The following is a 21677-nucleotide window of genomic DNA, read 5'->3' as shown; positions in this document are numbered from 1 at the left end:
CATTTAGTCAGGAATTATAGTTTGGAAAAAGTCTAAAATGTGCACAAGTTATGTGAAAACTATTACAAGTAGGTTAAGAAAAAAAGACTTACCCTGTCTATGATTTCTACTGGATCAAGCCGCTGCATTCTTCTTTTCTGAGGTAATCCAAAGCTTTTTGAGGTGAATTCTGTCTTATTTGTCACAGCGAGTCTTTTTCTTAGGTGAATTCTGTCTTATTCCTCTGAACGCGAAGTGAACAGTAAAATTTTAAAAACGTGAGATACAGTCTCGCTGCTTTGTTTGCTGTGATGTGGATATTTACATGCCGAGCGCTTCACTTCAATTTTTCTATAGATATATCTCTCATGTCTCTTTGTTGAGTATTTGCTGAGTTGCAGTTCATTTTAATGATGCATTTCTAAATGAAGATCACACAGACCAAGGCGGCAGACAGCGCACCCTGTTTGTTTTCTTTATTTTATAAATGAATTAAGTGGTGTTGTTTTATGTGTATACAAATAAAAGTAGACCCTTTACAGATTTGATTGATGTATTGCTCTTATCTGTACTGTAATTTAAGTTCTTTTCAGGATTATCAGGAGAAGATGCCACAAACACTATCCACGTTTGTCGATGCTAGAGGGTTAAAGTTAGACAGGAAAATAAGGAGGTTACTGACACATCTGATAATGAACTTCCTTTACATGTGCTCACTGTTGCAGGTGAAACGAAGGCTTATAACGTTACTGCGCTGCTAGAAGGACAGCCAGTGAAAATGGAGATTGACACTGGTACTGCTCTGTCGCTGGTGTCAGAGGCGGTATACAGCAAAATTCTGAGCCACCCGCCACTGAAACCACCTGATGTGGTGCTTAAAACTTACACTGGGGAATCAGTGACCATGAAAGTACTCACCCAGGTAAAAGTTGAACTGAACGGGCAAACAAAAAAATCACCCATTGTATGTGGTTTTGGGTGAATACCCCTCGTAGATGGGACATTCCTGGCTGGAGCAACTTAAGATGGACTGGCAGGCCATACATATGATGGCACTTAAATCATTGGATCTAGAAGGCATTCTTCTTAAACACAGTGAAGTTTTCAAATAAGAGTTAGGCAGCATGGAAGGAATCAAGGTGAAACTGACTGTTGAGCTAGGAATCCAGCCAAAATTCTTAAAGGCCCCGCCTCTGCCATATGCACTCAAACCCAAGGTAGATGCGAGCTTAACTGAACTTGTGAAGGATGGTGTGCTGGAACCAGTCAGTGTGAGCAAGTGGGCAACATCTATTGTTCCAGTTCTAAAGAAAATGGAGGCAGAAGGATCTGTGGGGACTTATGTTAATGATCTTTTTGCTGGACTGACTGGAGGACAAAAATGAAGTAAAATTGACCTTAACCAAGCATACCTACAGATGCATGTCGAGGAACAGTCCAGAGAACTTGTCACCATCAACACTCACAAGGGCTTATTCAGGTACAAATGCTTACGATTCAGAATTACTTCGGCTCCATCCCTTTTCCAGCAAGCGATGGACCAAATTCTGGCGGGGCTTCCAGGAGTGGTATGTTACTTAGATGACATTCTTGTGACTGGCACTGATGAAGAGTCACACTTGCAGCACCTGGATGCTTCCCTTGAGAAGCTGAAAGAGTATGGATTGAGAGTGTGCAAGGACAAATGTGAGTTTTTCAAGTCTTCAGTCGAGCCTATAGTGGATGCTCCAGTGCTCAAAACTGTCAGTCAGCTACAATCTTTCCTCTGCTTACTTAATTATTACAGGCGGTTCATTCCAAACATTGCTGTTGAAACCTTTGCACACATTGTTGTGTCACGAGAATAATTGGGGGTGGGCCCATGAATGTCAGGAAACATTCAAAAGTGCGGAAAATATTTCCAGGAGTTACTTCTGGTGGCCAGGAGTGGACGGCCAAATTGAGGGTAAAGGCAAGAACGTGTAAGTCATCTCAGAGCATACGCAATGTACTACAAGTGGCACCACTGCACCCGTGGAAATACCCGGAGAAACCATGGCATCATGTTCATATTGATTTTGCAGGCCCAGTCGAAGACAAAATGCTGTTGGTTGTCATTAATGCACACAGTAAGTGGCCTGAAGTGACTATCATGAAATCTACCTCACCTGAAAAGACCATTGAGAAACTGTGAAAAATTTTCAGTAGATTTGGACCACCAGTACAGTTTGTCTCCGATAATGGCCCCCAATTTACATCTAACAAGATGGCCACATTTCTACAAGCCAACGGGGTGCAACATATCATGTCATCACCCTACCATCCTGCAACCAACGGGTTAGCAGAGAGGTTTGTCCTGACCATGAAACATGCCTTGAAAGCTTCGCTTGGGCAGGGCACATTTAACCAATGCCTTCATAACTTCTTGCTGTGCTATCGCAGTATGCCGCACGCAACTACCAAAGTGTCGCCCACTTATATGTTGTTCAACAGAGAACTCAGGACAAGCTTCCAGCTACTTAAACCAGCAACACTCAAAGAAACGGTCTAACAACAACAAAAAAATCAGGTACAGCGACGGAAGCTGCGAGCCAAAGACAGAAATTTTTTTGCAGGCTTACCAGTGCTGGCCCGGAATTATGGCAGTGGTCCGAAATGGGTTCCGGATACTGTGGAGGCCAAGACGGGTCCAGTGTCCTATAAATTCAAAACCGCTGGAAACCTTAATTGGAGGAGACATATTGATAATCTGTTAAGTGGAGACAGCACATTCTCACATGATCAAATAGGTGACATCACCAGGTTCTGTAGCTGCCACCACTGAGTTTACCAAGACCTCAAATTCCCCATCTGCTAAGGAACTGTTAACACCTGTTGTTTCGACAGAAAATGGAGACCAAGAAGGCCATTGATATCCAGTAAGGGAGCAGCGCCCACCTCAACATTTCTTGGATTATACTTAGTTAGGGGGCGGGCTACCCTTATTGCCCCAGATGAAAAAATACTATAGTAACTTATAGTAAATACTGTAGTTTTTTTAACCATACTACAGTGAAGTGTATTATACTGTAGATATTATAGTGTTTACAACACTTTTAAATGAATTCTAAACCATACTGTAGTATTAACTATAGTGAACTGATAAACTGTAATAAATAATGTTGTATAATTTTGTCTTTTTGAATGAGATGTGAGCGCGTTAATGGAGCAGGATCATTTTCAATGATTAAAACCTTATGTTTTACTCTCTTCTCCACATAATGATATCGTTTGGCTTCAAAAGACTTGGAATGCAACAGGACTGGTTTGTAATGCTTTTATACTGCTTTTTTATGGCCAGATTTTGCAATAAATACCTTTGACTGTACTATAATTTGCCTGCAATGTGTTTTATATTGTTGAGAAGTGGGTAGGTTTAGAGTAGGGGTGGGGTTAGGTGCTCCAATGAAAGTGTAAATTTATATAAAATTATTTATATTTTTTACAAGTGCATGCAAACCATTAAATTAAGACAAACAACTGAAACTTGACGTTAAAAGGATACCCCTGTTCATCAAGAAATTACACTAAAGGGGTACCCTGAGTGTCAAAAAGCGATGCCAAGTGGTCCTGACCAAGCATCAATACGTGACGAGCTGGGAGTGAGAATGTGTTGCGGTGAAATGAAGTGAACAAAGGACTGAGTTCTTACTGACGTGGTCTGGATCTTCATTAAAAATAAAGTTCATTTCCTAATGTTGGCATCAGAAGAAAGGCAATGCAAACACTGTTTTTCAACAACTTGGCACTGCACAACATCTTGTTGTCTCTGGAGCATCTTTATCAATTTAATTTCTGCACAGACCTGCACATTTCCCTCTCTCGTAAACACTATATGCATGAATCTGTGGGCGGGGCTAAACAGGCAGTGATGTTGGAGCAGACGCTGATCTTCTTCTGCAGAGGTGGTGCTTATCCACACTATTACATCAGAGTAGAACATTTCACATGCTGTTGTTTTGGCAGACTGCCTTCAGTACAAGCTGTTTTTAGACTAACTAACAGTTTTGAGTTCTGAAACTTACAGGATGTTTTTATAGTACAATGAAGTCTTATATGCCAAAAGATCAAGGGACTTTTTTTTTCAGTTCATGACCCCTTTAATTCGAATAGTTTGTTTTCCTCCACTGCATAAATGGATATGACGTTGTGAGTGTTCCCAGTAATGCCAACCAAGTCTATTGTTAGCCCTTCTGAAATCGCCTACCCTACTTTTAAATGAACACATAAACAGAATTAATAATGATTAATGATATTTGCCACTTCTTTGGTTAAAAAATGCCCTAAAAGCAACACAGATATTCTAAAATTTTATTACATTATTTGAACACTAACCACCAGGGATGAATAAGGAACTGTTCCATATTGATGATTATGGGTGGAGCTGCTGTATGACATCACTGCAGGTAAGTGAAAGACTTCAGTGAAGGTGAAAATAAAAACAGATGAGCTGGAAGCTTCTTCAACAAACTTTTTATCTGAACACAAACTATTGATCACATCTGATATACTCACAGGTAAGTGAAGAAAATATAATAAGTAGTTAAGTATTTAATACCATGAAGCAATATTACCCAAAGCAGTATTTAAATTTATTAAAAGTTGGACTGTACTGTTGAACTTTAGAGACTTAAGAAACAGGAAGTAGGCTACTTGAACTGCATACAAAATAACCAAAGTGATAACTGCTTTATAAAAAGAAAATGACATCTGATGTTTAGATGATCTTTATTTGTTGGGTTACAGTATTTATTTGAAAAACATATTCTTGACAATTTTTGAGGTGCTCACTGACACTGTGAATAACCTTTGATGTGCTGTTCTGCCTGTGATGGAGTAGCCTAGCAGTTAAAGATTTGGAATAACTGATGCACGGATACTTAGTTACTATATTTAAACATTATTTTAAGGAATTTATGCCTATTAATCACAAAATCGAATACAACTTCCTGGAAACAACAACAACAAAACCTTGTACTTTGTACTCTTTAAAATCTCAGTTAGACTTTTATTTTCAAGAGATAAGGAAGTCTATAATACCTAATAAAAAGCTATCTATTGCATTCTGTTTCATCTCAATGGCAGTTGCTTGACTTGTGCATGACACATATCAATACACAAGCTGTAATCTTTGTTCATGAGCAATGCCTACATTTTGTTAGTATACATGGCTATGTCACGGGGTGATGCATGACAGGCGGAACCATTTTTCGTTGAGGATGTTTCCCGGTCGGAATGGTTCCGGTGTGACACCTGGCCGGTTCCGGTTGCCCCGTGACCGGTGCTCAGACGCCCGGATCAAGTAAAGAAATGAATAACAGGTGTGTGATGATTGGGACAAGTAACAGGAATGCGGCTTATAAAAAGGACTTTGTGGCCAAAGGAAAAGCAAAGGGGTTGCGGGCGAGACCAGCCCGAGAGAGCTAGAGGTCGGGAAGAGGGGAAGCGTGACGAAAACGGATTTTCTACAAGCTGTGGATAGGAGGTAACGTCTTTTCTACACAAAAAAAAAGGACATACAGGGACTGGAGAACGGATGTGCACATGCATACTGGGAACAAGTTAAGTACCACGTTTACCTCCTATATGGGTCTTTGAAGCTTGTTGTCCCCATTTGGATGTGATGATTGGATGCTTGTTGGCTGGAAGCTAAATACTTTGAAGGTCTAAACCCTTAATGTCAGCATGTTTGTGGTTGCTCACCACTCTCACTGTCTTTGAGTTATAACTCTCTCGAAGCTGGATATTCTGTTCTGGTGTTTTTGCATCCGTGCGATGATTGTTTTGCTCCTAATCCACATGGTGATATTCTAACTTGTTGACGCAAGGGTGTCTGTAGCTGTTCCTCTCCCCCGCTGCTTCGTCTACGGCTGGTTATCTGCTGTGCTGTTTCTGAGTGGAAGGTGTGGAGGATGAAGATCTAGCTCCTGTATCTAGTGCTGTCCCCTGACAATTATATTTCTGGTCGCCCACGAAACCTCCTTACCTTCAAGGACGAGGAACCGGGTTGGAGCCACGAGCAAAGGCCTTAATTCACTGTGAGTGTGTGGATTGTAGTGCTTATGGAGTAGAATTACACGTGTGGACGTTTTTTTTTTGGAGTGTCTTGCTGAATACATGAGTGTGGGGAGTGTGGAGTCTTGCTGGTGTTCGTGCCTTCGACCTGATTTGCTCCCCATCCTAGAGGGGAAGGGGGCAACGGGTTTTATTAATCAGTGTTTGAGTGTATCATACAGAGCTGTGAGTTATGCATCCCCTGCTCCCCTGACGGCCTGGAAGAGGAGCCATACCCGTATACCTACCTGGTCCGTCCTGGAGCTGCCCCGTTAATGACGTGAGTTGGGCAACGGGTTTTATTAATCAGTGTTTGAGTGTATCATACAGAGCTGTGAGTTATGCATCCCCTGCTTCTCTGACGGCCTGAAAGAGGAGCCATACCCGCATACTTACTTCGTCCGGTCTGGAGCTGCCTTGGCTACGATAGGAGCCGTGCTGTACACTTACCATTATCGGGACTGGAGCCAATTGTTGAATACGTGAAGTCGCCCCTCCCTTGCTGTTCTGGTCTGCCTGGAAGAGGAGCCATACCCGTATACCTACCTGGTCCGGCCTGGAGCTGCCCCGTTAATGACGTGAGTTGGGCAACGGGTTTTATTAATCAGTGTTTCATACAGAGTGTTATGCATCATACAGACGCTGTGGAGCCATACCCGCATTTACTTCGTCCGGTGCAGCTCCTGCTTCCCTGACGGTCTGGAGCCAATGGAAGTCGCCCCTCCCTTGCTGTTCTGAGGAGCCATACCCGCATACTGCCCCGTTAATGACTTTGGGCAAACGGGTTTTATTAATCGGTCTGGAGCTGCCTTGGGTCTGGAAGAGGAGCCATACCCGATAGGAGCTGTGCTGTACACCTTACCATATCGGTGCTGGACACCCAATTGTTGAATACGTGAAATCGCCCCTCCCTTGCTGTTCTGGTCTGCCTGGAAGAGGAGCCATACCCGTATACCTACCTGGTCCGGCCTGGAGCTGCCCCGTTAATGACGTGAGTTGGGCAACGGGTTTTATTAATCAGTGTTTGAGTGTATCATACAGAGCTGTGAGTTATGCATCTCCTGCTTCCCTGACGGTCTGGAAGAGGAGCCATACCCGCATACTTCGTCCGGTCTGGAGCTGCCTTGGCTATGATAGGAGCCGTGTTGTACACTCACCATTATCGGGAGCCAATTGTTGAGTACGTGAAGTCACCCCTCCCTTGCTGCTCTGGTCTGCTTAGAAGAAGAGCCATACCCGCATACCTACCTTGACCGCCCTGGAGCTGCCCTGTTAACAACAAGAGCTACCCCCTGCCTGCCTAATCTTGTCCGGCTTGGAGCCCATCCAGTAATAAAGAGGAGGAGTACCAGGATTCTGAGGAGAAGAAGAGGTCGATGAGCAATGTTTTAGTTGGGAAAATTACTTTTAATTAAATAAAGACAAACTTTGTACTTTTCTATAGATCTGTCTCGTCTCTGGTGCACTCTGATAGCTCCTCGAGGTGGTGCAGGGTATAGGGGCAGGGTGTACGGTTCCAGCCCGCCCCGGACTGTGACAGCTACCTGTGAATTACTGAATTATGTTTCTTGGGCAAACAATGGTGTAGTTACGGCATCAACCAGCTAAGTGGACCATGCTAACCAATGAAACTTTTAGCCTGTGCATAAAAATAGTACACTTATTGGAATTATCCAGAAATGTAGATGATATATTGTCATTACGTATCTTTTCAGTCATGGCATCCTCCAGTGGTGCACTAGATGAGGAGCTCCAGTGCTCCATCTGTCTGGATGTGTTCACTGATCCAGTCACCACTCCATGTGGACACAACTTCTGCAGAACCTGCCTGAACAAGTGCTGGACAAACACAAAGACCTGCTTCTGTCCACTCTGTAAAGAAACATTCAGCAAAAGACCTGATCTCAAGATTAATACAACACTCAGAGAGGTTGTGCAACACTTTAAGGAGAAGTTTAGTCTACAAAGATCTGAGGTGTTGTGTGACTTCTGTGATGGAAGAAAGCAGAAAGCCGTGAAGTCCTGTCTGTCGTGTCAAAGCTCTTACTGTGAGACTCACCTGGAGCCTCATCACAGAGTCCTACGACTAAAGAAACACACACTGATCAACGCTGTGGAAAATCTGGAGGATTATATATGCCAGAAACACCAGAGACCTCTGGAGCTGTTCTGCAGAGATGATCAGACAAGTGTGTGTCTGTCCTGCACTGAAGGAGACCACAGGACTCACAACACTGTTCCTATAGAGCAGGAGAGTCAGCAGAAGAAGGCAAGAGATACAAACAGAACAATTTGTCAGAAGATGGAAATGTAAAATTAGTGATAAATGTTTCTGGGGTTTTCTGTGTTATGTAGAATCAGCTGGTTCAGACACAGACAGATGTGCAGCAGATGATCCAGAACAGAATGAAGAAGATTCGAGAGATCCAGCACTCAGTAGAGATGAAAAGGGTGAGTTGAAAATAATTACAATTAATAATGTTATACATCACTATATTTTAGTCTGCTCAATTAAGGTGTTGAATTATTATTTTTTTTTAATACACATATTTCTTGAACTATCGTTTAAAAAGATATGTGAATATATAATAAATGAATCTGCTTATTTATCTTTTTCATCAGAGGAATATAGATAAAGAGAAATCAGCCAGTGTTAAGCTTTTCACTGACCTGATCCGCTCCTTTGAGAGATGTCAGTCTGAGCTGCTGAAGATGATGGAGGAACAGCAGAAAGCAGCAGAGAAACAGGCTGAAGATCTCATTAAAGAGCTGCAGCAGGAAATCACTGATCTGAAGAAGAGAAACACTGAGCTGGAGCAGCTCTCACACACTGATGATCATCTGTGCCTTCTACAGGTCTGTCAACATCTTCCTCATCACTGAGATTGAAAAATATTAGAGGACAAACACTGTTCCCAATCCTAATGAGCTACTTGACCATTTTTTTCTTACTGGTCTTTAGAAATGATACAGAATAGAACAAAAGAGTAATGTATTTAATAGACTTCTCTCCTGCTGTAGATGTTCTCATCCCTCTACAGTCTGCAACACACCAATAACTGGACTACTATCAGTATTGACTCTGATGTGAATGTGTTCCCTCTGCATAGAGCTCTGACTCGAAGAAAACTCATGAGACATTAAATGAACAACTCTGTCAAACTGGTATGTGAACATCAAAAATACAGTGTATAGATATTTATGGTCTGTAATTTTTTAAAGAAAATTCTGGGATCAATCCATTTTAAGGATCTGTGCAGGATCTGTCCATTTAAGAATTATGTGCAGGTGATTGTCACACACAATTCATTAGTCTCTGAAATGTTGTGGTTTGGAAGTTGCACTATTGCATTTGGATGGGTGCGAAACGCAGCAGGCAGTTGGTTAAAACTGAATGAGATTACCCTTAATTGAAGACACACCGAGCAAGACTGTTCTCAGTACTGATTAGTTATGTACAATACTGTACACCTCAGAGGATCCCGGGTATAACACATTCAAAATATTTACACCAGAGCAGATATTCATGAACAGAAACTTAGTTACATTCATAAACACAAGCATGCTTTGTATGAAGGCCTATACAATATATATAGTTATAAACATATATGGCTATATTCGTTAACAGAGAATAGTCTATCACGGTAAAATTTTGTCTAATCATTCTTACTGACATTAGGCTAGTAACATTATAACTCATATTTTTTATATCGTATTGCTGTTCATGTTAAAGAACATAAAAAAATTAATAAAAAACATCCTGGTATCGTGAGACATTTAGATGCTGTGAATGAAACTTTATGATGTTTCACTTGATTATACTTTTAGTCAGGAATTATAGTTTGGAAAAAGTCTAACTAGTAAAATGTGTACAAGTTAAGTGAAAACTAATACAAGTAGGTTAATAAAAAAATACTTACTCATCTTTATGATCTTTGCTGGATCAAGCCACTGCATCAGTAATCCAAAGGTAATCCAAAGCTTCATGAGGGCAATTCTGTCTTATTTGTCACAGCAAGTCTTTTCTGAGGGGAATTCTGTCTTATTCCTCTCAGTACAAAGCGAAAAGTAAAATTTTAAAACACTCGCTGCTTTGTTTGCTCTGACGCAAGCTTCACGTAGATGATTATAATATCTATAGCGCACTTAGCACGTGGGCGTGGTTGCATTAGATATAATGAAGGGAGATGTGAAAGACTGGACATCGCGTTGTTTTCATATGTATTACTTTATCACAGAATATTTGTTTTCGATAAGACTTGCTTAGTTCAAATGTAGACATGTCAAGCTTTCTATAGATATATCTCTCATGTATCTGTGTTGAGTATTTGCTGAGTTACAGTTCATTTTATGACGCATTTCTAAATGAAGATCACCACAGACCAAGGTGGCAGACAGCGCACCCTGTTTGTTTTCTTTATTTTATAAATGCACAAAGTTTTGTTGTTATTATGTGTGTCTACAAATAAAAGTAGACCCTTTACAGATTCAATTGATATATTGGTCTTATCTGTACAATCAAAACTGAAAGTGTAATTTAAGTTAATTTCGATGTTATTAGGAGGAGATGCCACAAAACGCGTATCCGCGTTAGTCGACCCCAGAGGGTTAACCGCATTTGGGGATTCCTCACCCACATTCATTAAAACTTCAAATCTGTTTTCAAGATGTATAAGAGGTGGTAGAATACCAGTGTTTGCAAACCTTGTCATAGCTGTATCTGGGGTAGAGGATGCCACCGCAGCAATATGAGATACTCATGATAATCTGATGTCTCTGCTGCCTTTGGCTTTTTCTCCCTGTTTGTGCCGTTGATTAGTGTATCAATCAATTTCAGCTTGTTCCTCTACACTTGGTATAAACTGTTGAGATTCACTAGATTCATGGGACTCACCGGCTGTATGCTGAGGGGGTCTGTGATGACAATCTGCTGTGTGTTCCACTTGTTTTGGAGGTCCAGCAAGTAACTTTGTTTCAAGAACCACAATTCTTTGTAGAAGTTTATGGCTGTTCATGCAGCAAGTAGATTCCACAAGAGGCATTTTCTTTTTCATCTGTTTGAATGTAGGCAGCTGTTTTCCCATCTCTGGAATGCAAGCTGCTGGCAGTGGTAGAAAGGAGTCTTCTTTTTCGTGGTATTATTTCAGTCCCGAAAAGTTCATAGTTTTAGTGTTTCTGCCAAAAATGTGTTGTTTGAGCACTGTGCTGATCTGCTGGAGATAGAATCTTAAAAAAATTGAGAAAAGTACATAAAAAGAGAGCAAAACGCGGTGCAGTAAGCAAGAACGTCCAAACAGTAGCAAAGCTGGAAGCTAACTCCGGGAGGGTTGTACCAGTAATTCGCTCAGCAGTCCGGAATATCCTCTGTAGTCTTCTGAGGTCAGATTTGTTAGCTGAGCTGAACCATACAATTATTGAAGTGCAGAGGACGGATTCAGTGATAGCAGAGTAAAACTGTTTCAACAGTTGATGTGAATGTCCCACTTCAGGTCCTGAGAGATGGTGGTGCCCAGGAACCTGAATGTCTCCAATGTCATTACAGCGCTGTCCATGATGGTGAGTGGGAGCAGTGCAGGGGGTTTTCTTCTGAAGTCAATGATCATTTTCACGTTTTTAGTGTGTTCAGCTCCAGGTTGTTGTGACTGCACTACACAGCCAGCTCTTTATCCTCCTGTCTGTAAGCAGACTCATCACCGTCCTGAATGAGGCCAATAAATGTGGTGTCATCTGCAAACTTCAGGAGCTTGACAGAAGGGTCCTTTGAAGTGCGGACATTTGTGCAGAGGGAGAAGAGCAGTGGGGAGAGAACACAACACTGGGGGTGCACCAGTGCTGATTGTACGGGTGCTGGATGTGTATTTTCCCAGCTTCACTATCTGTTGCCTGTCTGTCAGGAAGCTGTTGATCCACTGACAGACGGAGGTGGGCATGGAGAGCTGAGTTAATTTTGGCAGGAGAAGGTTTGGGATGATAGTGTTAAAAGCCAAGCTCAAGTCCACAAACAGGATCCTCACATAAGTCCCTGGTCTGTCTAGATATTGCAGAACATAATGCAGTCCCATGTTGACTGCATCATCCATGGACCTGTTTGCTCTGTAGGCAAACTGAAGAGGATCCAGCAAGGGACCAGTTATGTCCTTCAGGTGGTCAAAGTTTAACGAGCACGCTGGCTCGCTTCCCTCATCTGCGCGCCCTAAAGCGTATGATCAGCACTGCTGATCCACCAACTATGATGTCCAGCAAAACATCAGAATAGCCGAAAACCGGTTAAACATTGGGTGGTGTGTACTGCTGAATTTCCAGCAATTCTTCCCTGGTGCAACTAATTGCAGGAATATAACTAAAAACAGGTCAAACTACAAAAACATAAAAACAACTGCGGAGCACGAAATGGAGTCAGCCATCAGCGATGCCATCTTGACAACTCTGGATCCATTGTGGATCAGATCTTTTGTGATGTGTGTGTGTGTGTGTGTATATATATCAGTGGCGAGCGATGGCTGCGAAGTGATAAGACCCCCCCCCCCCCCAGGTGGCAGGTGTCGATTTAAAAGTATGCACATTTCCTACCTTTGTAAATGAAATTCATCTCAAATCCTTCTTCTATCATTTCAGGTTTATCCATTGTTATTCGAATGCAAGAAAAATAAAGCTGGTTTTCCAAGTAAAAAATGCAAAATAATGTTCACACATATGTTATGATACATAATCAGGGGAGAGGGGGGGATTCCCCCAGTCTATATGTCTCTCTACATCAGCTAAATTATTTTTTTAATTCCCAGTGAATAGGAGTTAAAACTCCCACCAGGGTGACAATAACAGACCATGCAAAATACCCAAAAATATTTAAAATATTGCAAAGTAACATTGCAACCTTGCAAACAATAATAAAATCAGAGAAGGACTTCAACCGTTAGTGACACAAGCATACGTAAAACAAATGGAACAATATGATGTGTGTTATTATTAAAATTTTATATAGCCCACATTTTTATGAAAATTTTTTTAATTAACTGATTAGGCAATAACTTTGACAATAACGTGTATCTTCAACATATGTTGTCTATGACCAAAAAATGTCAGAAGATATTTTCAGTGGAATTTTAAAATTTGCTTTGCTTTAGAAAATAAAAATATACAGTTAGTGTTTTTTTCTTTTGATTTAGTCGAGACAAAATCTCACTAATTTGTGCACGTTTATTTTTAAGCAGCTCTTAATGTCGATCATGGATCAGATCGATCCACCATGGCAAACAGCGTCTGAGTAAAATATACTCAATATATATATATATTTTGCTAGAGTTGGGGTACTCGGACTCGAGTTCGGGCTCGAGTACAGTGTTTTAGAGGACTTAGACTTGTCACGGACTCGGATGCATTTTTACTCGGACTTGACTCAGACTCAAAACCTTTCGGACTCAGAAAATATGTCCCAGTCCAACCGACTCCAGGGACAGTTGACGGAAAAGTGACTGACTCAATGCATTATCACATAAAGTGATATTCAGTTTTTAAGTCTTGCCCAGTACTTGAAAGCCGACGGATTTCTGTGCTCTCACACCGAAAGAGCGCTCACAGAATAACACACCTCTCAGTCAGCGTGCGAATGCCAAGTGCTGTTATTGCTACACACTTACACAAAAAGTTATGTCAAAATGCCTGTCTTGGAGACTATTCATGTAAATGCAGTCAGTTTTGTCTTAAGTGAGCTTGAACAGCTGGGAGAAGTACAGATGTGTCAAAATATTTGATCTATGCGTCAGATCTTAAAGCAACAGTGTAAACCTGCAGCCGCCGACTACGCCATAAATGTTAATCAAACAAAAGAAAAGGGGAAAATCACTCACTGCTTAACTTTAATAAGAATCATCTATATTTAATGTATACAGTGAAGGTTATTTTTACATTTATAACTTCATGAAATGTCTGTAGTAGGCTATATCTAGAAGCCTTTACTAGGACGCTAGGAAAATGCACGTTTTTCGGCAGGGTTCCTCAGGTAAAATTCACATTCATATCATGTTATTGGGGTCACTTCAACCCGCGGCAATAGTGTTAAAGTAGCCCAGTTCAACGGGAAAACCAAGGACTCTGCAACTGAGTTGATGTAAAAGAGGAAAGCAGGCATTTGGACCAAAGCACTGTGAGGCAAGGAAGGGGGAGACTCAAAATGTTTCTAAACTTAAAACATATTTTTTGCCCCATTTGTGTTGTTTTACTAATTACGAAGTTATTTAAAGTATAAAACATTATTTACAATACACAGCATGGTTTTTAATAATATTTTAGGGGGGACAACCCTCAGATAGGGGGTTCCTGCCCCCCGAAATTAACAGAAGAAATAGGGAACGCTATTGTTAGCATGAAGTCAGGAAAAAGGGCAGGACCAGATGGTCTCCTAATAGATCTGTATAAAAAATTTAAAATAAACTGCTAACTCCACTTGTGGAAATGTTTCTGGAGGCCTTTCAGAAAGGCAATTTTCCACCCTCTATGAATAGTGCTCTAATTATCTTACTGCCAAAACCAGGTAAAACCTCTAACAAATGTGAAAACATGAGATCCATATGTTTGTTAAATTCTGATCTTAAAATATTTTGTAAACTCTTAGCAAAACGGTTACAAAAATTACTGCCAAATATTATTAATAAAGATCAAAATGGATTTATCATGGAATGGCAGGGTTTCCATACTGTAAAAAGGGTACTGAACATTAGTCATACTAACAAAGAAATGTCAGATACAGCACTTCTATCATTAAATGCCGAAAAGGCCTTTGATAGGGTCGAATGGTCCTATCTTTTCAGTGTTTTAGAAAGATTTCAAATGGGAGATAACTTCGTAAAATGGGTTAAAACAATACACAAAAACTAGAATGCAGAAATCTTGACTAATAGAAATATTTCAAAACAAATTAAAATTAGTAAAGGATGCCGACAAGGTCAAGAACAATAGGACCGACAGAACACAGAATATCCTTGCATGCTGATGATATTATTCTATTCATGTCAAATTTAAGTAAATCAATTCCGGTTGTGTTAGAGCTAATTAAAACATTTGGTGATATCTCGGGATATAGGGTAAATAACCCAATCTTCTAGATTACTGTTAAATTCAACAGAACGAAGGAATCCTATTTTAAAAGGAATTCAATGTAATGTTGTTGAGCAGCTTAAATACTTGGGAGTACAGATTTTGCCAAGACTGGAAAATATTGTTGATGATAACTATGAACCTTTAATGTCAGAAATGTATGAGTCAACTGATAGATGAATGTCACTAACAGTATCTAAAATTGGGAGAATTAATATTTTAAAAATAAACATACTACCCAAACTACTTTATTTATTTCAAAATACAGTATTCCATTACGGCCACCTTCAGATTTGTCCTCAAAAATCAAAACCATGTTTGTCAGATTTAAATGGAACAACAGGAGGGCAAGACTTTGTTTGTCTTTGTTGTTTACCAATTGACAGAGGAGGCTTAAAATGTCCAAACTTATTGTGGTATTACTGGGCTGCACAGCTGAGGTCTGTTATGTTCTATTATTCAACAAGTGAGTCTCCACATCGGACAGAAATGGAATATCACTATTTAACCCTACCTCTTCCCTCATACATATATATTCAGATACAGCAAACAAACTACAGAAACAAACTAAAAACCCAATTGTAAAACATATGTTAAAGATATGGTATTATGTATAATTTGTTTTTTGTTTTTGTTTTTTTAAACTCACATTCATCATCTCAATATAGTCCAATATGGGGTAATCAGTTCTTTGTTCCAGGAAGAGCGGATGCAATGTTCAAATTGTGGGAATTGAAGGGACTAGATTCAATGATTCAAGATCTTTATTTGACAGACTCTGATATTATGATGTCTTTTGAGGAGTTGACTTATATTCAGCCTCAATAGGAAACATTTCTGCAAATACCTTCAACTGAGAAGTTTTGTTAAAGTAAATGAAGATAATGCTCTTACTAGACCCCCACATTCATCTTTATAAAAAAATTATGATAAAGGATAATCTGAGAAAGAGTATCATATCTGAATTTTATGAGTTGCTGACAATTTACTCATCTGAGAATTCACAATGTACTGTAAGTTGAAATCGTGGAAGGAAGAGTTGCAATTTGAAGTTTCGGATGAGGATTGGAAAGCAGCTTGTAATAAGGTTTACACTATGTCTATAAATACACACCTTAAACTAATGCAGTATAAATTGATAATGTGGACACCGGTTTAATTAAATAGATATAATAAAAATGTACCAGACATATGCACAAAATGCATGGAAGCTAGAGGATTTTTTTTCACTGTATTTGGCAATGCAGTAAGATTAAATTATTTTGGGAAGAGGTAAGAGTCATAATTAAAAAGATAATTTCAAAACAAATTTTACCCTAAGCCTTTTCTGTTAGGCTTATACCCAGGGAAAATAATAACAAAATTATAGTGGAAGTGAGCAACTATTTGAAGACCTCAGCTTGCTTTATGCCAAAAGAATTTGTAACTCTGTTGTGGACAAAGATGCACAGACCAAGTACTATTCAATGGATAAGACAGATGTTGTCAAGACTTCCATTAGAAAAGATAACTTACACATTAAAGGCTAAACAGCATGTATTTGAAAACATATGGAGTCTTTTCATTACTTACATTAAAGATTTGGATTTAACAGATGAAGAAGTGGATGACTAATCATTAAGGACAATTCGATTCCGACCTTGTAGAATTAATAATTTCTTCAACATATGTTTGTTTCATTTTGTATTCAGTATGATTATAAAAGTAATTTTGAATAGATTACCATTGGCTAAAACAGGAGACACATTCTTGTTTAGTGTTATTGTGTTTTCATTTTGTTTTATCTTTCTAGAGTAAATGCAGCAATTTCATGGTTGTATGGAACTCTGAAAAATGAGTATGATTGTAAAAGGCTGTATTTCAAAGTGTTTTAATTTTTTTTAAATAAAATACAAATATTATGGAAAAAAGAAATAAGTTTTCCATCTCACAAGGACAATTTAAACCCCTTTTTTACTGAATAATTAATATGGCCTTTAAAACCTAAAATGTACTGTAAGCTCACTATGCATTATGTTTTACAAATTGATGGATGATCTACATTTACAAACCATTGATTTGAGAGATAAACATTCAACCTGGAACTGTTCCTCCGAATAATTTGTTATATTGTAATTAATATTATATTGTCATCTTTTTACACAGGGTTGAGGTGGGCACGTAAATATGCAGGTACAGTGTTAATGTCACGATTTTCTTGAATTCACTTACAATATATATATATATATAAGTTGATTAATAATGTCTGATCTCTGATCATAGTGGATGTGACTCTGGATCCTGATACAGCAAATCCATATCTCATCCTGTCTGATGATGGAAAACAAGTCAGCCTTGGAGATATTGAGCATGACGTCCGAAATACCCCAAAAAGATTTAATGTCTGTAATTGTGTTCTAGCAAAGCAAGGATTCAGTTCAGGAAGATTTTACTATGAGGTGCAGGTGAAGGGAAAAACTGAGTGGGATTTAGGAGTGGCCAGAGAATCTATTAATAGGAAGGTGACGAACATACTGACTCCAGTGAATGGATTCTGGACTGTGGCTCTGATAAATGAGAATGAATATTTAGTTTGTGATGATCCAGTGGTTGCTTTTCCTCAAAGAAAGACACCTGAGAAGGTGGGAGTGTTTGTGGATTATGAGGAGGGTGTGGTTTCTTTTTATGATGTGGGCTCCAGCTCTCATATCTACTCTTTCACTGGTCAGACTTTCACTGAGAAACTCTATCCATATTTAAGCCCATGCTTTAATGATGAAGGTAAAAACTCAAGCCCAATGATAATCACACCTGTCAAATAAAATGAACAAATAAATTACCCCAAAAATTGAAACCTGGAAAAAATATATATGCATGTCCTTTTTTTTTAAAGGATTGCACAAAAACAAAAATGAATCTGTACACCAAATCAAAATAATAAAAACAATAATAATAAACATGTCTTCAAGTGATACAAATTCATAGGACAGAGATCACCAAACTTGCACTCTGGAATGCTTGGGCCCCGAAATATTTGTCATAGGCATGAAACTTCTGTTCCTTTGTGTTTTCCTATTTTGGTCATGTTCCATTCCTCATTTTGTTAATTGATTAATCCCCACCTGTTTCCATTCCCCTGATTACTTTCCTTGTGTTTAAAAACCCTGTCTGTTTAGTTCCTCCTGGTCTGCTATTAATGTTTAATGTTAATGTAATGTTTGAAGATTTGTGTTTGGATGTGCCCTTTTTCTCCTGTGACCATTAAAAGAACTCTTTATATATATCTCCTTCGTCATGCACTTTGTTTTACACACCAACACGTGTGACAGAATAGCGGACCAAAAAAGTGAGTTTAGTGGCGTTTTTCTTTCCTTTTCATTTTGTTTTCTCCCTTTCCCGGAATAAATATCCCAGCTGTCCAGCTCCTGTGCTTGGAGCAATTGGACCATTAGCTGGAGGACCACACCAGGGACTTTATCAATCTGGCGTGCCTTACCAACTTCCCAGACCGCTCGCTTTGTGTTTTTTATTATTACGGCCTGAGCGAGCGCTGTAAGTCACGCCTGCCAGCGAACAGTCACAGAGAGTATTTTTTACCGCTTTCGTGGAGTGGGTGCTGGAGAAAAAAAAAAAAAAATCTCAGTTCACCGTCTGCCCCACTCCCGAACCAGAGACCAGCCAGCTGTCAGCCCGCTGCACGGAGCAAGTGCCAGAGCCCACCGCAGCCGCAGAGCCCGAGTCGGACAGGATTACAGAGCCAATCATCGCCCCGGAGCTAGGACTTGAGAGCGTGACTGACCAGGTGTGTGAGCCGGCAACACCGTGTGTTGTGGGATTACTGGTGGAGATCGAGGGCGTGGAGGAAAGCCCTGCCCACACTCCTGTGACTGAGGGTGAGCTGCATCTGGTTTCTGGAAATTATATGGAGGAATTAATGGACGTTTTTCAAATGGACCTTATAGACTGGTTTGGGGAGGTAATTCCTAATTCTCCTGTGTCTCCGCTGGTTCCGCCCAGCTCCTGTTCTCCTGCTCTCCTCCTCCCCCCCAGCCCTGAATCTCCTGTGTCTCTGCTGGTTCCTACCAGCCCTGATCCTCCTGTGTTCCCTCCCAACCTCCCTCTCCCGCCTTCTTCTAGACCAGTCAGTTCCTCTGCTCATCTCCGCTGGTTCCGTCCAGCCCTGAATCTCCTGTATCTCCGCTGGTTCCGTCCAGCCCTGATCCTCCTGTGTTCCCTCCCCGCCTCCTCCTAGACCAGTCAGTTCCTCTGCTCCATCTCAGCTGGTGCCTGTCAGTCCTTCGGCTCACCCTCAGTCAGCGCCATCTGGGCGCTCTGGTCCACCTCAGGACTTCCAGTCTCCAGCTCCGCCTTGGCGTGAGGATCCCCTGTCTCTGCTTCCAGCCTGCGAGTCCTGGACTCCACCTCGGACCTCCGATCCATCGGCTCCGCCTTGGCTTTTAGCTCTCTCGTCTCCACCGTGGCCCGGCATCCCACCAGCTCCCCCGGGTTCCCTCGTCCCTCCGGCTCCATCTTGGTCAGTCGTCGACCATCCGCCACCTCGGGACTCCATTCCTCTGGTTTTGCCTCGTCGTTCCATCCCTCTGGCTCTGTCAGGCTCCTCCTTCCCTCCGGCTCCACCTCCATCCTCAGTCACTCTGGCTCCGCAGCGGTCTTCCGGTGCCCCTCCTCCGCCTTGGTCGCCTGAGCCTTCTGCTCCGCCTTGGCCCTCCAGATCCTCTGCGTCACCCTGGCTCTGCAGCTGCTCTGCTCCATCCTGGGCTCCTCATCCATCGGTGCACTCTCCGTCAGTTGGCTCCCACCATCGACTCCACCATGGGTCATCATCCTGGCTGGCCTCTGGATTACCATCTGGCTCCTCCTGCTCCGGGCTCCCCCCTCCATCCACTCCACCCTGGTTCCATGCTCCATGCTCCCTCATTGCCTGCCCCTTGCCTGCCTCACGCCTGCCTCCAGAACCCCCACCCTCCCTCCGCTGGACTATCTCTTTCGGTGCGAGGACGCACCGTTCCAGGAGGGGGCGAACTGTCATAGGCATGGAACTTCTATTTCTTTGTGTTTTCCTATTTTGGTCATGTTCCATTCCTCGTTTTGTTACTTGATTAATCCCCACCTGTTTCCATTCCCCTGATTACTTTCCTTGTGCTTAAAAACCCTGTCTGTTTAGTTCCTCTTGGTCTGCTAATAATGTTTTATGTTAATGTAATGTTTGAAGATTTGTGTTTGGATGTGCCCTTTTTCTCCCGTGATCATTAAAAGAACTCTTTATATATATATCTCCTTCATCGTGTGCTTTGATTTACACTCCAGCACGTGTGACAATATTTTAGTCTAGCCCCAATTATTTTATTTTTTTTCAAATGTAGAACTGTCCAGAAGTTTAGTTGAATTGTGCTGAGTAAATGTTAGCTGTTTAAGGTATTATTATACAGCAATACATGTTATAAATATAGCTGCAAGCAGCAATTACCGGGTTTCAAGCATATTAAGGCCTTTAAGGTGGTATGCTTTTAGGGTCTAGGCCAACCTGGATGTATGGCTGACATTAAAACACATCCAAAATGGAAATAAGGGGTACAGGCACACACACACACACACACACACACACACACTGAAATTAATTTGTTAAACTAGTATATTAATACTCAATAAGCATGCTTACACACACACAGACCAGAGCATGTGAGCGGAGTGGAGCGGTGAGAATCTCCGCTCATCGCTCACGGAACTGTTCACCCCTCCGCTCCCCCGCTCAAAGCTACATCAGGCCGCTCCGCTCATTATCGCTCAGCGCTCAACGCAGTTTGCTTTGCGCTCCACTCAAATCGCCCCCCGCTCGCTCCAAAAAAGAAAAAAAATCTATATATGACTTTTAGCTTAGACCACAGCCTTACCTCCTAAATAGAACTAAAATGAGCAACAAAAATTAAAACATTTTTATATAAATAGAATGTTTTTTAAATTCAAATTACAAATGACAAAAATTAAATTGTCACAAAAATTCCTGTAAAATTAAACAAATAAATGGGCCTAATAATATAAATAAAAATTATATAAACAAAAATATACATAAACGTTTTAAAAGTAAATTAACTGTTAGGCCAACATTCTTATAAATGAACTTTTGCGCAGCGAAAAGGATTAAATTTTAAATTGGCTTATATCAATTGTACAAAAAAAAATTGCTGTAAAATTAAACGAATTAATGGGCCTAATTATATAAATAAATCACTGTTAGTTAATACATTAAAAGAAAAACTGAATCATTTCTCATTTTCTTTTTTGAAGTACTTTTTGAACTCCATTATTGAGCCGAGTTTTGAATGAAAATAGTCTGTTGATGACAGTAAAAGACAGATGGATTCTCGGTCAGGCTTGACTGAGCATGCTTCAGACTCGTGGTGAGCGGAGCGAAATAGGAGCGAAATTGGAGCGGGAAATAGAGCGACGCTCCGTCCTTTTAAAAATGCCGCTCTGCGCTCAGTCTAAGACCCGCCCGCTCGCGCTCCCCGCTCGCTCCCGCTCCACTCCGCTCA

At 40.8% G+C, this 21677-nt stretch overlaps 1 pseudogene; it reads left to right on the top strand.

Moving 5' to 3' along the window:
• The first annotated feature begins 5047 nt into the window (after positions 1–5047).
• LOC109064909 lies at positions 5048–19153 on the top strand (annotated as a pseudogene).
• The last annotated feature ends 2524 nt before the right edge of the window (positions 19154–21677 follow it).

Source organism: Cyprinus carpio, chromosome B23 (genome assembly GCF_018340385.1).
Source record: "Cyprinus carpio isolate SPL01 chromosome B23, ASM1834038v1, whole genome shotgun sequence".
Taxonomy (NCBI): domain Eukaryota; kingdom Metazoa; phylum Chordata; class Actinopteri; order Cypriniformes; family Cyprinidae; genus Cyprinus; species Cyprinus carpio.
This window is presented reverse-complemented; position numbering and strand designations above follow the sequence as displayed.